We start from the raw sequence: 15,332 nt of genomic DNA, 5'->3' as shown, positions 1-15,332 counted from the left end.
TAATTAGGCCTTAGAAGACAGCAACACAAAATGTATCTCTTCTCCCATTTATATAATTGTTGTTGCTTAGTAACTCAGTTGTGTCTGACTCTTTGCGACCCCATGAACTACAGAATACCAGGTTTCCCTGTCCTTCACCATCTCCTGGAGTTTGCTCAGACTCATGTCCATCGGGCTTCCCTGGTGGCTCAGCTGATAAAGAGTCTGCTTGCAGTGCAGGAGACCTGGGTTCGATCCCTGAGTTGGGGAAATCCCCCAGAGAAGGGAATGGCCACCCACTCCAGTATTCTAGTATTCTGGCCTAGAGAATCCCATGGAATATACAGTCGCCAAGGGTCGGACACGACTGAGCAACTTTCACTTCACTTCATGTCCATTGAGTCAGTGATGCCATTCAACCATCTCATCCTCTGTTGTCCCCTTCTTCTCCTGCCTCCTGTCTTTCCCAGCATCAGAGTCTTTTCCAATGAGTTGGCTCTTTACATCAGGTGGCCAAAGTATTGGAGCTTCAGTTTATCATCAGTCCTTCCAATCAATATTCACAATTGATTTCCTTTAGGATTGACTGGTTTGATCTCCTTGCAGTCCAAGGGACTCTCAAGAGTCTTCTCCAGCACCATAGTTTGAAAGCATCAGTTCTTCAGCACTCAGCCTTTTTTATGGTTCAACTCTCACATCTATACAACTATTTATATTATAATACGATAATTTAAGAAAGAAAAAGTTACTTTTTCCTTTTCTTTTTTATCACTAGAGTTCCAGAGCCACTAAACTATGGTTGTGCAGATTGTGGACTGCACAAAGGTACCACATCTAAAGGAGCACCACTTACATCATAAATACCATAGGCTTTTGTGTTTATGAGGACAGTTTTCTGGAAGATGGCAGTAAATTTTGTTCTAACAAAATCAGTACATTAAGACAACTTTCCAGTAAACAAAGGAAAACATCTTGAAGAAGGTGTGTGTTGCGGGGGTGTGTGTGTGTGTGTGTGTTAGTCAGTCACTCAATCATGTCCATCTCTTTGTGACCCCATGGACTGTAGCCTGCCAGGCTCCCCTGTCCATGGGATTCTCCAGGCAAGAATACTGGAGTGGATTGCCATTTCCTTCTCTTCTCCCTGACCCAGGGATCAAACCTATATGTCTTACGTCTCATGCGTTGGCAGGTAGATTTCTTTACCACTTACACCTGGGAAACCCTCCAGAATATATCCTATCTATAATAAATCTCTTAGCTCTCATACCAGGACCATGTGGCTTTCCCGTGAACTACTTGTCACATTTAGATTTGTGCTTATTTGATTAAAATCTGTTTCTCCCATCTAACTGTGAACTCCATGTGATGTGGGAACATGATGTCTGGTTTGGGTTCCCAGTGAATCCCTTGAATTTAACCAGTACATCTGGTGCTGGGTTATAAATAACTTAATACATTTAAAAACAAACAACAGGACAAGCATTCATTTAAAACTAATGAAAAAATGACAACAAAATCTAACTAGGTTTATCCACCACAAACATTATGGTTATGCCCCTGGCTCATAGCTGACCATATCCTAGCAGCCTCAAAGGGCTGATATCAACATTTCAGCCCCTACAGTGGTGACTTACAGAGACAGATGGCTCTCTGGATAAGCCTGGAACTGTCTGAATATCCTGTGTCTCTTCTCCCGCTATTGTGTGCCCACCCTTCAAGGCCAGGATCTTTCTGAGCCTGCCCATCCTCCTGTGACCTCCTCCCCAGCCCCAGCACTGTCCATTTGCTGTTGGCACAGCAGTCACCCTCCACACAGAAGGCGTACGGAGTGTGTGCAGTCCCGCCGTAAACTGTTCAACTCCAGCCTGACTCTGAAGTCCCACCTTTCTAACCAGACGTGGCTCTCCAGCCCACAGTTTTTCCCCTCACACGCCCACAATCTGGAGGGCTCGATCCCACCGCCCTGCCCAACTCAGCCAGCTCTCAGTGGGGAGTCGAGTAAGCTCAGGGTGTAAAGAGAGGAAAAGTCTGCAGCACACCTGCACCTCCTCTGATAAGGGCCAGGGCGAGTATGTGGCCCAATAGTCTGTGGAGAGGTTATAATCACATGTTTTAAAATTTCATAATTCATAATCTCTTGCCAAAAAATCCAAGGAATTATTTGTCTAGAATTTTTTTACACTAAATACTGCTCTAAACATTAGCCATGACATATATTAAATGTATTACATGTTATATACATTTATTTAAATTATAACTTAGACTTATTGTAGTTTTATAAATTATAATGCTTTTTATAAAATGTATTTATGTAATATAGACTTCCCTGGTGGCTCAATGGTAAGGAATCTGCCCGCCAAGCAAGATATGCAGGTTCGATCCCTGGGTCAGGAAGATCCCCTGGAGATGGAAATGGCAACCCTCTCCAGTATTCTTGCTGAAATAATCCTATGGACAGAGGAGCCTGGTGGGCTACAGTCCACGGGGTTACAAGAGAGTCGGACGCAACTTAGCAACTAAATAACCATTTATGTAATATATATGTATAATATAACTCATAATTTATGGGTTAAATGAGTTGTTCTAATTTCAAGAGTAATGTTTCTACTATATAAGTGGTTTTTGGTCCCCCCATCCCCAAGAAAACCTCACAAATAAAATACAGATCACCCACAATCGTACTATTGAAAGATAGTAGGATTTAATATTTTACTATGCTTTTCAAGTTGATTTTAAGCACATATATATTTTTAACTGACCTTATATTAACAACTTATGAAGCTTACTGTGGTCTTAATGATAGAATCATAAACATCTCCCCAAAGCATGATTTATAATGGCTAACATTTTATAACATGGATATGCCATAATTTATTTTACTAATTTTCTACCAAAAATTCCATTTACATCTATCACATGTGTATTTTATTTTTAAAATCATAAAGAATTCTTCATGGAACATGATTGTCCATGTAGCCCTCTGCACATTTCTCGTTTTCTTAATTTGCTTCAATGGCTTGTAGCAGTAGAATTGCGTAGTTAAAAGTTTTCTCCAGAGAGGTTATGCTAATTTACATTTCTAGCAGTGCCTGGGGCCTGTCATTGCCAATAACATTATCTGAAAAGTTTACAAATTAATCACATCTTGTTGTATATATTTGTTGTGTATGCTTGTTACTGCAGTTTTGCCAAAGGACTTTCAATGTATTCTGTGCTAACACACTTTATTTGGGAAACTTTAGGTTGCTTTTAAGAAGAAACAGATGACTGAGCAGTAGTCCCCCACAAGTACGCATGTTTCAGAGCTGTGCTTCTGGGTACAGTTTTCTCTGTTATGTCACCTGCAGCTCGCAAATGCAAATCCCGAACCCCTTATCGTCGGTGGGGAAACCGGCACTGACCTTCCTTGACTGTTAGTTCTGCCTTCTTTGTGCTCCAGACACCCCTCACCTCACCTCACCTTCTGTCCACACCCCTCACAAAACATCACAGAGAAGCGACACCAGCCTTCTTCCCTGGCTTGTCATCCTTGCCTGAATGCCCACCGTCTGTCAGCCACTCCCTTGAGCTCTGGTTTCAAGCCAGATGACCTGGGTATGAGACAGAGTCCTGCAGGGCCAGGAAGTAAGCACATGACATTTTCCCAACTTCACGGTCTTCCCAGAATCTCCTGCTGGGCCTTCTCAAGGTGCTGAGCTACTGAGGTGGGGAGGGGGATAATTATTTTTTAGTTTTATGTTTATGATCCAAGGCTGTTTTATGATCCTTAAACACCGGTGAACCACTTAGATGAAAGAAACTTGGTACTGTTTTAATCAACTAAATCACAAAGCCTTTTACTTCCCTGATGATAATGATGAAACCTGCTGCCAAGTTCGACTCTGACTTTGACTCTTCCTGCACCTCTAAGTCATGGATGCCCCGAGCACTTAAATGGAGCAAATGTAATACAAACGCTCAGGGTCTGCCATGAGCATCCCTGTGATCTATTTTTCATGGCTGCAATAAACAGCCATGAGATTTTCCCTTCAAAAAGCTCTAGCCATGCTTAGAATAGAGCCATATGCATGCTCAGAATAGAACCATATGGTGAGTATCAAGTGTGAGGAGTAAAGGCAGCAAAAAGAGAACTGGGATGGGACAGTGAAATCCCACAGTCATTTGCATAATTGTCACCATCTCAGTGGGGTCTGACTTCATTGAGGGGGTCCTCCCTCCCCTCCCTGCACCACATCTGATCTTAAAAACCTCCAGGTTGATCTCAGAAATAGCCAAGTCTAGTCCCCTCCCCTGTACTAACTGTGGTCCTGATCCACCCGATCGGTCATTCTTTCTCAAGTCTTTCTTCTCCGCTTTGTCTTCTGCCAGATGATGGTAATTTTTAAATGAGAGGCTGGCCATGTCGCTCGCTTTAAAGTCCTTCAAGGTGTCTCGGTCACACTGACTTTAAAATCACAACTGCTTAACGTGAAGCCGTCAGATCCAGCCTGCCTATGCTTCCTTTCCTTCTGTCTGTGCTCCTGGCAGACCTAAACACACACACACACACACACACACACACACACACACACACAATACAATGCCTCTGCACACATACAACCCTCCCTGGCACACTCCCAAACCTGCTACTCCCTGTTCCCCTGGCATTTAGCATTGGCTGTTTTCTAATTATTTGTTCCTACATATCTCTTTGGGGGTCTTCCCATCCCAAGGAATCTTCCCATCCCAGGGGTCAAACCCAGGTCTCCCACATTGCAGGCAGATTTTTTACTGTCTGAGCCACCAGGGAAGCCCAGTCTCTTTGAGAGGAGAAAGAAAATATTTAAATTTATAAACTTTTGAAGTCAGGTATACCTCATTCCTAGAGCAGGGCATGGCAACCTGCTCCAGTATTCTTACCTGGGGAATCCCATGCACAGAGGAACCTGGAGCACTACAGTCCATGGGATCGCAGAGAGTCAGACACGACTGATTGACTAACACTTTCACATGGTTGATTTACAACATTGGGTTAATTTCTGCTTTACAGCAAAAGTCAGTTATACATATATTTTTCATATTCTTTTCCATTATGGTTTACCACAGGATATTGAATATAGTTTCTTATGCTTTACAGTAGCAATTTGTTGTTTGTCCATCCTATATATAATAGTTTGCATCCAGTTCATCTTTTTTAAAATACGATTTTTAAGGAAAAATATGTATCTGGCCTTCTGAGAGAGTGGCTATTTTTAAAATGAAGAGTAGAAAAAGGGTTTTAACATAACAGTGTGTGGAATGAGTGATCCCTCCTTTTAAGTGATTAGGAACCTGTCTTACCCTTTTTATATTTTTAACAAACAAAAATGAAAATGGAAGTAATGATTGTTGCTGCCAAATCTGCAATTGTTGGAGCTCTGCTGGGAAGATTTGTTTAGCACATCAATCAGCAGACCTGTATCCGGCTTCCTTTGGCATGAAGGGAATCAGTTCTAACATTTTTGGAATCCCCGGTTTGGAAAATCCTGGAGAACCTTTGGGTTTATTAAGGTTAAAGAAGGAATAAAGGAGTTCGTTTCTCAAAAGGAAAGGTGAGCCAAACTGGATCTTATGGTTCTGTAAGTCTGATGTGGGTGTTTGATTCTTTGTTTGTTGATGGCTTAGCCCTGAGGTGTGAGAAACTGAATCAGTCTTTTGGAAAAAGCAGCATCCTTGGGGAGGAGGGGGGGCCTATATATATATATATATAATATATTAATCTATATATGGAGAAAAAGGAGAGGTGCTGTTGGGTTTTATTTGCATTGAATGATAAATTGGCTCTTGAGTGTTTCACTGAAGTGTGTGAAAGTGCCACTTCTGTTGGAGTCAGAGAGTGGGACTGCCTGATGTTTGGGGCCTGAGCTAGACCATTCTGGGGAATCAAACTTAGAGGCAAATGCAAGGGACAGTGAACAGTGTGTGTAAACGTGCGATTAGTATTAAAGCAGGAAGGTCCCAGGGTCTGCCTGAAAAATCAGATCTTCACAGAGTGAAACTATTAATGCTGAGAGACACTGGCTCAGGGCTCCTTGAGCTTTTTTTTTTTTTTTGGAGGGGGGTACCTTTTTCTAAAATTTATTTATTTTTAATTGAAAGATAATTGGTTTACAATACTGTGTTGACTTCTGCCATACACCAACAGGAATCAGCCATGTCCCTGAGCGTTTTGTAAGGGGAGCAACTGTTTTTTGCTAAAGCCTTGAGGTGAAGGGTTTTTAGACGGGCTGCTCAGATGTCCAGCGGTGGGCTCTGGTGCTGAGTCTCGTGTCCCTTGAGCGCAGGGCAGTAGCAGCCACTGCTCAGAGAAGTCCTCTGTCTGCCCCTGGGTCAGGAACAGTCTCCTTCTCCTTAGGCTTCCACTGTCTACTTATCTAACTTCAGGACTCACCTCCTCCAGGAAGTTTTCCTGGATGCAAATGTCCTTCATGCCTGTAATACATACTATATTTTCCTTCATGACCCTTACCACAGATTGTAAAGACATATGTATGCATGAGACTGCTTGTTTAATATCATTCTCTCCCATGAATGGAGGATCCACGGGACAGGGCTCATGCCAGGTTTATTCACCGTCGACTCAGTTCGTATTGTGGATGGGTGTTTGGACAGGTGGGCAGGCTGGTGGATGGTTGTTCCCTCTCTCCTTCCTTAATGCCACTACATGCTCCTCACCGTAAGACTTGGTTACCTTCTGTTGACTTGCCCGTCCTGCCCAGCACACCGTGAGTTTTAAATAGATTTGGTACCTAGTAGGCATTTACTCTTTGTGTCTGCCTCTCTCCCTTATGGGAGTTTCCATCTGGGATACAAATATCAGTGATACAGAAATTGTTTTTTTCCAAGTATAGCATTGGGAGAACAATGTACCTTTCCTTAAAGTAGGATATCTCTGGAACCACCTCATTAACAATTGAGTGTGTATGTGAAAGTCACTCAGCCATGTCTGACTCTTTGCGACCCATGGACTGTAAGTGAAAGTGAAGTCGCTCAGTCGTATCCGACTCCCAGCGACCCCATGGACGGCAGCCTACCAGGCCCCTCCATCCATGGGATTTTCCAGGCAAGAGTACTGGAGTGGGTTGCCATTGCCTTCTCCGGCCCATGGACTATAGAGGCCATGCAATTCTTCAGGCCAGAATGCTGGAGTGGGTAGCCATTCCCTTCTCCAGGGAATCTGCCCAACTCAGGGATCAAACCCAGGTCTCCCGCTTTGCAGGCAGATTCTTTACCAGCTGAGCCACCAGGGAAGCCCTAACAACTAAGTAGATTTTTCATTTTCTGTTTGGTTAAGCTTGGAAGGCACAAACCAACTGCCATAAAAGATCGCCTGTCCCCAGGGAGTTGGTGAAGTGGTGGAATGTCAGTGCAAAGACTAGCCAGAAGGGCCCCAGGGAAGAAAGCACGGAACTCAAAGATGTAGCTTCTGGTGCATGGTAGTGTAAAGTGTCAGAGCCGCCAGGATCCTTGGGGTGGCTGCTCCGTACTTGGTGTTTTATAGGCTGGAAATTCACGGTGAGAGAGAAGACTGCTGAGCTCCGCTGAGAGCAAACCTGTCCCACTGGACAAGTCATGTTACAGCCAAGGCAGCGACGAGGGAAAAGCAGAAAGGCCCGAAAAGGTGAACGCACTTCACAAACACAGGAAGGGAAGAGCTGTGTGTAGCACATGTACTCAGGGATCTCCGTGCCCGAGTGGATGTTAAAGTGCACAGGGAGGGTGCGTTTAGGCTGATCTGTCCCCAGGTCCCTCCGTGGAAAGCCTGTTTAGCAGATCTGAGTGGGGACTGTTTTCAGAAGCTTCCCAGGTGATTCTGATGCTTACCCAGATCTTGAAAAGCAAACCTTTGAAAGATGGTGGCAGCTGTAGAAAGCAACCAGTTTGACCACACACCTTTGTTGTTATTGTTACTGTTCAGTTGCTCAGTCTTGTCTGCTCTTTATGACCTCATAGACTGCAGCACACCAGGCTTCCCTGTCCTTCACTCTTTCCCAGAGTTTGCTCAAACTCATGTCCATTGAGTCAGTGATGCCATCCAACCATCTTATCCTCTGTTGCCCCCTTCTCCTCCTGCCCCCAGTCTTTTCCCAGAATCAGGGCCTTTTCCAGTGAGTTGGCTCTTCATATCAGGTGGCCAAAGTATTGGAACTTCAGCACCTTTGTTGGCCATATAGCAACTTCCAGGCATGCCACAAAGTGGCAGGGCTCCTAAGACTCTCCTGACTGGGGGCTGGATGAGGCGCAGGTACCCATCTGTGCCTGGCCTTGAGATAAGAGGAGCTTTTAGGCTCCCTGCTGCCTCCGTCCTTCCTGCAGTTTGAGATGCAGAGAAGGGAGCTGTGGTGGTTGTGCGGCTTGTGGGAAACTTGGAAGCACAGATCCCCGAGCGCACACTGGATCCTTTGTGAACACAGCCTTGGCCTGTGCGTCTTGGCTCTTGGTGCCTTTGCAGACATCAGTTCCTGGGATGTAGACTGGTGTGGTTATTGCAGGAGCTGATTGTTCCCATGACCAGCCCCAAACAGGCAGGAACTCCTTCTGATCCATAATTCCCCCGAGTTGTATATTTTTCTCTCCATTGTCCCAAGCTGTAAACAGACTCTCTCCTTCCCCTCAGAGCCCTAGGCTTCCCTAAGAAGCAGATCTCAGTGCACCTAGATCTTCCTTAAGCAACACTTTAGGTGGCTTAGGCCACGCCATGTTCAAAAGGCTGTGTGAAGCTCATTGTGGTCTTTGGAATCTCCAGAGCAACATGAGACAGACAAGGCTGCAAGGATCACTGGTCTAAGAAAATAAGATTTTAATTCAGGGGTGGTTTTTGTTTTGTTTGGTTTCCTACTTAAGGAGATGAAGTGATTATCTGAATAGGTGGGGGGAGTGGAAATAAGAATAATTGCTTGGCCTGGATGCATTACCCAGAAAACTGCTGAAGTTTGAGATAGGCTTATTCCCATGGCGCATTTTCTGGGGCCTGTTCCAACTTGTTACCTGGCTTTGTGCTGCATTTTCATCTAAGCAGTTTGCAGTTCTCAAGGAAGTAAACAGCCCAAGTGATTTGTATAGAAAAGCAAATATTGGACTTCCCCCGTGGTCTAGTGGTTAAGACTCCATGCGTCCAATGCAGGGGGCATGGGTTTGATCCCTGATCTGGGAAATTCCGCATATCTCAAGATGCAGCCAAAAAAAAAAAAAAAAGCAAATATTGTAGTCTACAGCCTCAACCTGGCTTCCCTTGTGGCTCAGCAGGTAAAGAATCCACCTGCAATGCAGAGACATGGGTTCAATCCCTGGGTTGGGAAGATCCCCTGGAGAAGGGAAAGGCTACCCACTCCAGTATTCTGGCCTAGAGAATTCCATGGGCTGTATAGTCCATGGTATCACAAAGAGTCGGACACAACTGAGCAACTTTCACTAGCTTTGGGGCTTCCCACGTGGCTCAGTTGGTTAAGCATCTACCTGCAACGTGGGAGACCTGGGTTCAGTTCTTGGGTTGGGAAGTTCCCCTAGAGAAGGAAATGGCAACCCACTCCAGTATTCTTGCCTGGAGAATCCCATGGACAGAGGAGCCTGGCGGGCTACAGTTCATAGGATCGCAAGAGTCAGACATGATTTCAGTCTACCTCTCTATCTCTCTACAGCCTCATAGTGAAGGGGTCTCCAGAGTAGTTGAAGGGCAGGGTTGACAGGAGCTGGAGGAAGGAGCCAGATGGTCCCCTTGGAGTGTGGGAAGAAGTTGTATAGGTTTTATCTCTTTTTAGATTGTTTTGTGTTTTAAAGAGTATGTGTACATTAGTATAATAGCATAGAGTTATAATTTATGAATCTATGTTGGGAGTGCCTGATGGCTACACAATCTACAAAGGTTGACATCACAGCATGGAGCCGTATGAAATACACATTAAAGAAATCCCCTTAGTATGCAGTCCACTTTATTATTGTCTTTGGGTTTGAAAAATTCCTTCAAATTTCAGTGGAAATAAAATATGGATTACTAGGGCATGTAATAAAGTTTCTTTGCCCTAAAATTAATTTCTTTTATGAAAATAACACCGTAGGGGTCAGGAAGTGACTTTATCATTTTGGGTAAGTTGGTTCCAGTTTTTGGGTATTCGTGAAGGTATTCCAAGATGGTATTTTAGCCCTGTCCCTCATTATGAATTTTCCTCTTAGAAATATCATCCTTAGTAATTTAGTTTTGTATGTCCACTGGGAGTTTAAATCTGCGGTCTGCACATTAAAATGTAAAGTAGAACATGTTAAGATTGAAGGAAAGTGGCAGTTGAGAAATGAAACTGAAATAGACAAAATGATGGCGATTACACAGGGGGAGAAACAGGATGATGTGACCTATTTGTGTACCATATATCTTAGGTAATACATCTTACTTTGTTTATGAGCTTTGCTGAGCCTTTAAGGTAACAGAAATCTGTGAGATGTATGTGCCTTTTGAGATTTTACATGGAGATGCTGCTGATACACAGATTCTCACTCTCTTAAGAGAAGCAGAATACCTCCACTTAGTTTCAATTCCAGTTACCGTGCTGGGTCTTTTGCAGGAAAATCGCTTTGACATAGATGAATTAGACAAATATGCATTGTATGCTAGAGAGAAAACACATCTGACTTGAAGACTTTATGAGAAGTGGAAGATTTAGAACTGTGTGTGTGGTTTTTTTTTTTTTCCATTTTTTCATCACATTGTGTGAAACATGATAGTACAAAGCCTGGAAATAAATACAAAGCAAAATAGGAGAGAGATCAGAAGTTCCTCTCTGGAATCCAGGGCAGAAGTTTCTCAGAGAAGCAGAGCTGTTTACAATGAGTAGAATTCTCCCCACCCGCCCCCTATTGTTGCCTGTTTGCTTGCCTAGCTTTTTGTTTGCTGTTTGCTTGCCTGCTTCTGCTTGCCTAGCTTTTTACCTAAGTACTGATTTAGCTCCATGAATGATGTTTGCGGGAAAAAAAAACACGCCTCTCCTTTCTGCTGCTTCCTCTACTCCTTCCCTTGAGATATGCTTCCTTCTACTCTTGACCACTGAGATTCTGCAGCCCTCCTTCCTCAGAGACTTTTCTGATCCCTCCAGCAGCCTGTCATCTCTGCCTTCTCTGATTGCCAATTCCATTTGTCTGTTTCTCACATTCTGGAGCTTAAAAATCAGAAGACACCTCCTGCTTTATAAAGGGGGAGATGTTTTCTAAAATGTGTTGGTAAAGCGGATATTCAAATTTATTTCCCCCAGAAACACAAATAATAAATATTGGTGGAATTATCTTTTAAGCAAGCTATGGCAGATAGGTAGCCTGCCTGGTACCACAAACCCCCTCTTCAGCTCCTAGAACAGACATCTCTAAGTCTTCCGAAGAGTCTTCCCACTGACACCACACACAACCTCAGAAGTTGATAATGTGGGCTCACAGGCATCCCTGTCATAGTACCAGCCAACACTGGACTGTAGCCAGCTTGACGTTACCATCTACATGCTGAGTGCTGTGCTGGGTGTTTTGGGGAATACCAAGAGGTAGCAGTCAGTCTTCCTCGCTCACAGTATTTGTTACATATATCCCATAATGTATTTTAGTTATTTCTATACTTTTATATTCACCACGTCTGTGTAATACATCTTTAGGAGCCATATGCTATATTGACCTAGAAGAAGAATGTCTCATTCCATCCAGGGGTTGGGGAGGGCTCAGTGGATGGGGTGATATTTGGCAAACTCCGTGGGATTTTCACAGGAACACCCACAGGCATGGGTGAGATCCTGGAGTGGAAAAATGACATGTACAGTGGTCCCAAATAGGAAATTTGAAAGCTTGTTCAGGGATCAACAGTTCATCAGTTAAGTGCAAATGTTCAGCCCATGCTTTTAGTTCCACACTAAAAAGCTATGACTCATTTTACAAGTTATATTCTCATTGATGGTTTTAAAGTTGAGTGCTAGGGTTAGAGTTTTTGTTTTGGGGTTCCTCAGGCAGTGAGGTAGAGGAGGAGGTACCTGCTGAAGAAAGGCAGACGGAGGTAGGGGTCTTTGCTATAGCTCCACAGAGACATCAGCAGAGCCTGGACTGAAGGGGTCGTGGCCGCGACGATGGAAAGGCAGGAAGCAGTGACTGGTCCGTGGAGGAAGGCAGCAAGGCCAGCCGGCAGACGGTAGCGCTGGGCTCGGCAGGCAGAGCTCCTTGGTTACCAACAAGAAGGGAGTTTCCTTCCCCCTCTCCCTTTTTTTTTTTTTTTCCTGAAAGCAGGGGTGGTCCTAAACAGTATTTCGAGTGAGATTTTGTTTACCTTTCAGATTGTTGTTGTTGTTATGGTTGTGCCGGGTTTTCACTGCAGCGTGCAGGCTCTTCGCTGCGGTGCACAGGCTCCTTGTTGCAGCATGTGGCCTTCTCTCATCGCAGAGCACAGACTCTAGAGCACCTGATCTCAGTAGTTAAGACGTGCAGGCTTTCTCCAGTTGGAGCACACAAGGGCTTCTGTAGTTGAGGTATGCAGGCTTAGTTGCCCCTTGGCATGTGGGATCTTAGTTCCCCGACCAGGGCTTGAACCCACATCCCCTGCATTGGAAGGCAGATTCTTAACCACTGGACCACCAGGGAAGTCCTGATTTTGTTTGCCTTTGAACTTCCCAGCCTCCTGTCGTCTGCTCATCCTCCCTGGCTGGACCCTCCCTTGCCAGGTTTCCTGGAGCCCAGTGTCCCCATTTCTATTCTAAATCCCCCACTGAGGTACTCACTGTCTCCTCTGTCCCCTAACAGGTTGCACCCTTCCGAGAAGCCTCTCCTCTTTTCTTCTCCAGGCCATTTTCACCCCTTTTCCCACCACCATCACCAACAACAGAGACCAAAACATGAACAAAACCCTTCCCGTTTCTTGTAAATCAGTAAGTAAGCGATACGTGCTCTTACCCAAAATGATATCAAAAATGTTAACCATGTAATCTGATCAAACCAGTTCGATTTGTGGCCCAGTGACACATGCAAAGTATGTGCATTTTGAAAAGAGAATTTTTGTTACTTCAGATGAGTTTCTTATCAGAATAATTTTAAAATGAAGTTCGTTGAAAATGTATTTGATTCCTTTGTTTTTGGCTGTGCTGGGTCTGCGTTGCTGTGTGCAGGCTTCCTCTAGTTTGGGCAAGCAGCGGCTCCTCTCCAGTTGCAGTACATGGGCGGCTCACTGTGGTGGCTTCCCTTGTCGCGGAACACAGACTCTAGAGCACACAGACTTCAGGAGTTGCAGCTCACAAGCTTAGTTGCTCTGCAGTACGTGGAATCATCCCAGACCAGGGATCAAACGTATGTCCCCTGAATTGGCAGGCGGATTCTTAACCACTGAACCACCAGGGAAGTCCTAAAATGAAATTTAAAGACAAAACCATAAAAGCCTGGATGACAAAGATGTTTTAGAAGAAATACCATGGTAGGCCAGTAAGCCTAGACTCCAGTAGCAGCTTCCTTAAAATGCCTCTGCTTGTCAGTACTCTCCCTTCAACTCATAAAGTTGTTTCCAAAAAATTCTCCAGTTTGTTCCCAGTGACTTCGGATAGGGATGAAAGTGGGGCAGTGGGTAGGGCTAGGGTATGAGTTATTCCTATAGATGAGCGGTCAGCAGTTGTGAAAACCACATCATAAATATCTGAGGCTTTGCTGGCCAAACCATTCCCATGGCAGCCATTCACCTCTGCCTTTGTGGTGCAAAAGCCACAGTAGGCAATAAGCGAACTAATGGGTATGACTGTGTTCCAATAAAACTTTACAAAAACAGGTGTGGGGTCAGATCTGGCCCCCGGGCAGCAGCTTGCCGACCCCAGCTGTGGGAGATGGTGTGTGAGCTCAGGACCGCCTCTCCTGTTACTGCTCCCCATGTGGGCTCCATAGAATCTGTCTCAGCTTACCAGTCCCATTCTTTAAGAAATACATGCCCTTAGAAACATACCCCATCGAATCAGCATACACTCAGTGCCACTTCTGGAGGATAAGGACCTCGGAGTACAGCTCGCATTGAACTGGAAGACGCAGCAGAAGACCTTAGGATGCTGCCTGGACCTTGGCAGCAGACCAGAACCTCACCACAGTGTCCCCAGCACGACCAGCTACTATTTGTCTAAAACTTGCCTAAAAGGCATGTCCAGTTAAAACAGTCTTTTTCTGTGACAATAAGCCATAGGATCATGTAAGACTTCCTCTAAAATGTTTGCGTAGAAAAACGCCGTTGGAGAACTCTGGCATGTTTACTGTTACTGCTGAATTGGATTTGATTCAGCAGTCACATTAGGGCACTTCAGATAGTTCATCTCTGATTTTCTTTCCTGCCAACCTTCCTGTTTACTTCTTAGGCCTTTCTTTTTTGATAGCTCTTCCCCATCTACTTTGTGTGTGTCTTGAGGTTTTCCTACATACACACACACAACTTCAATTTTAACATTGTGGAATTGAGGATAAGGTATTCTGCTGCTCCCAGAGATGTGTCCAAGGGCAGCTCCTGGTGAGAAATGACCCAGGGGTCTGCCCCCATTCACCAGCCCACAAACCCAAAGAAGAGCTGCAGACCCCCGTATTCTCAGTAGGTCATGGGGACACAGAGAGAGTGAGGGCTCCCTGCTTTGTAGAGAATTTCTGGGTCCACCTTGCCCAATTTGAAACCGATACCAAGGAGGGACATGTGCAGATTCTCCTTCTTGCATCTGCGTCTCCTGTTATTTCTGATGAACTGAGAGTCCTGGAAGACACTGTCCTGTACTTGGGAAAGTGACACAGACAAACCCACCATGGGAGGGGCCAATGACTGATTACTTTTCTGTGCCCTTAAGGGTGATTTCTTTGCCTCACCTTTCTAAAAGGACCACAAGATGGACTTAATTTGTATGCATAAGAATCACCCAAGTAATCACCAATGAAGCATGTTAAGCCCGTTCACATTGTTTGGGGATGATAAATGGGAGGAAACGGGAAATGGACTCAGATAGAACAAGGACAATATTATTTCATTTGCGGAGCCGCAGCCTGAGCGCTTCGGTTTACATCAGCTGCTGTTTCTCCCCCAGCTGCATCTGACACTCCGCGTAGACCAGAGCATGGGGGTGGGAGTCGGGGGGCAGCTCTGTATTCCAATTTTACTGTTTTCCTCTTCAGTCCTGAGTTAGTCTCTTTGTTGGAAAGCAGCGAGCCTAGTGAAGCGGGAGATTTGTGTTTTAATTTCGGCAGTCAACTCGCAGGCTCCTTCCTCCTTTTGGCTGATTTATTGTTGTTCTGATTCCTTTTTTTTTCTGAATGGTTATTCATTCCCAGCGCTGGCCTCTCTGATGGCCATCTGGTTCTCCTTTGGTCACTCGAAC

At 44.7% G+C, this 15,332-nt stretch overlaps 1 protein-coding gene across 8 annotated transcripts in view; it reads left to right on the top strand.

Moving 5' to 3' along the window:
• The window catches only part of PDZD2 (PDZ domain containing 2), a 404,359-nt gene that overhangs the window by 322,874 nt on the left and 66,153 nt on the right, over positions 1-15,332 (top strand). The window lies entirely within an intron of this gene.

This window comes from Bos taurus, chromosome 20 (genome assembly GCF_002263795.3).
Source record: "Bos taurus isolate L1 Dominette 01449 registration number 42190680 breed Hereford chromosome 20, ARS-UCD2.0, whole genome shotgun sequence".
In the NCBI taxonomy this organism is placed as follows: Eukaryota; Metazoa; Chordata; class Mammalia; order Artiodactyla; family Bovidae; genus Bos; species Bos taurus.
This window is presented reverse-complemented; position numbering and strand designations above follow the sequence as displayed.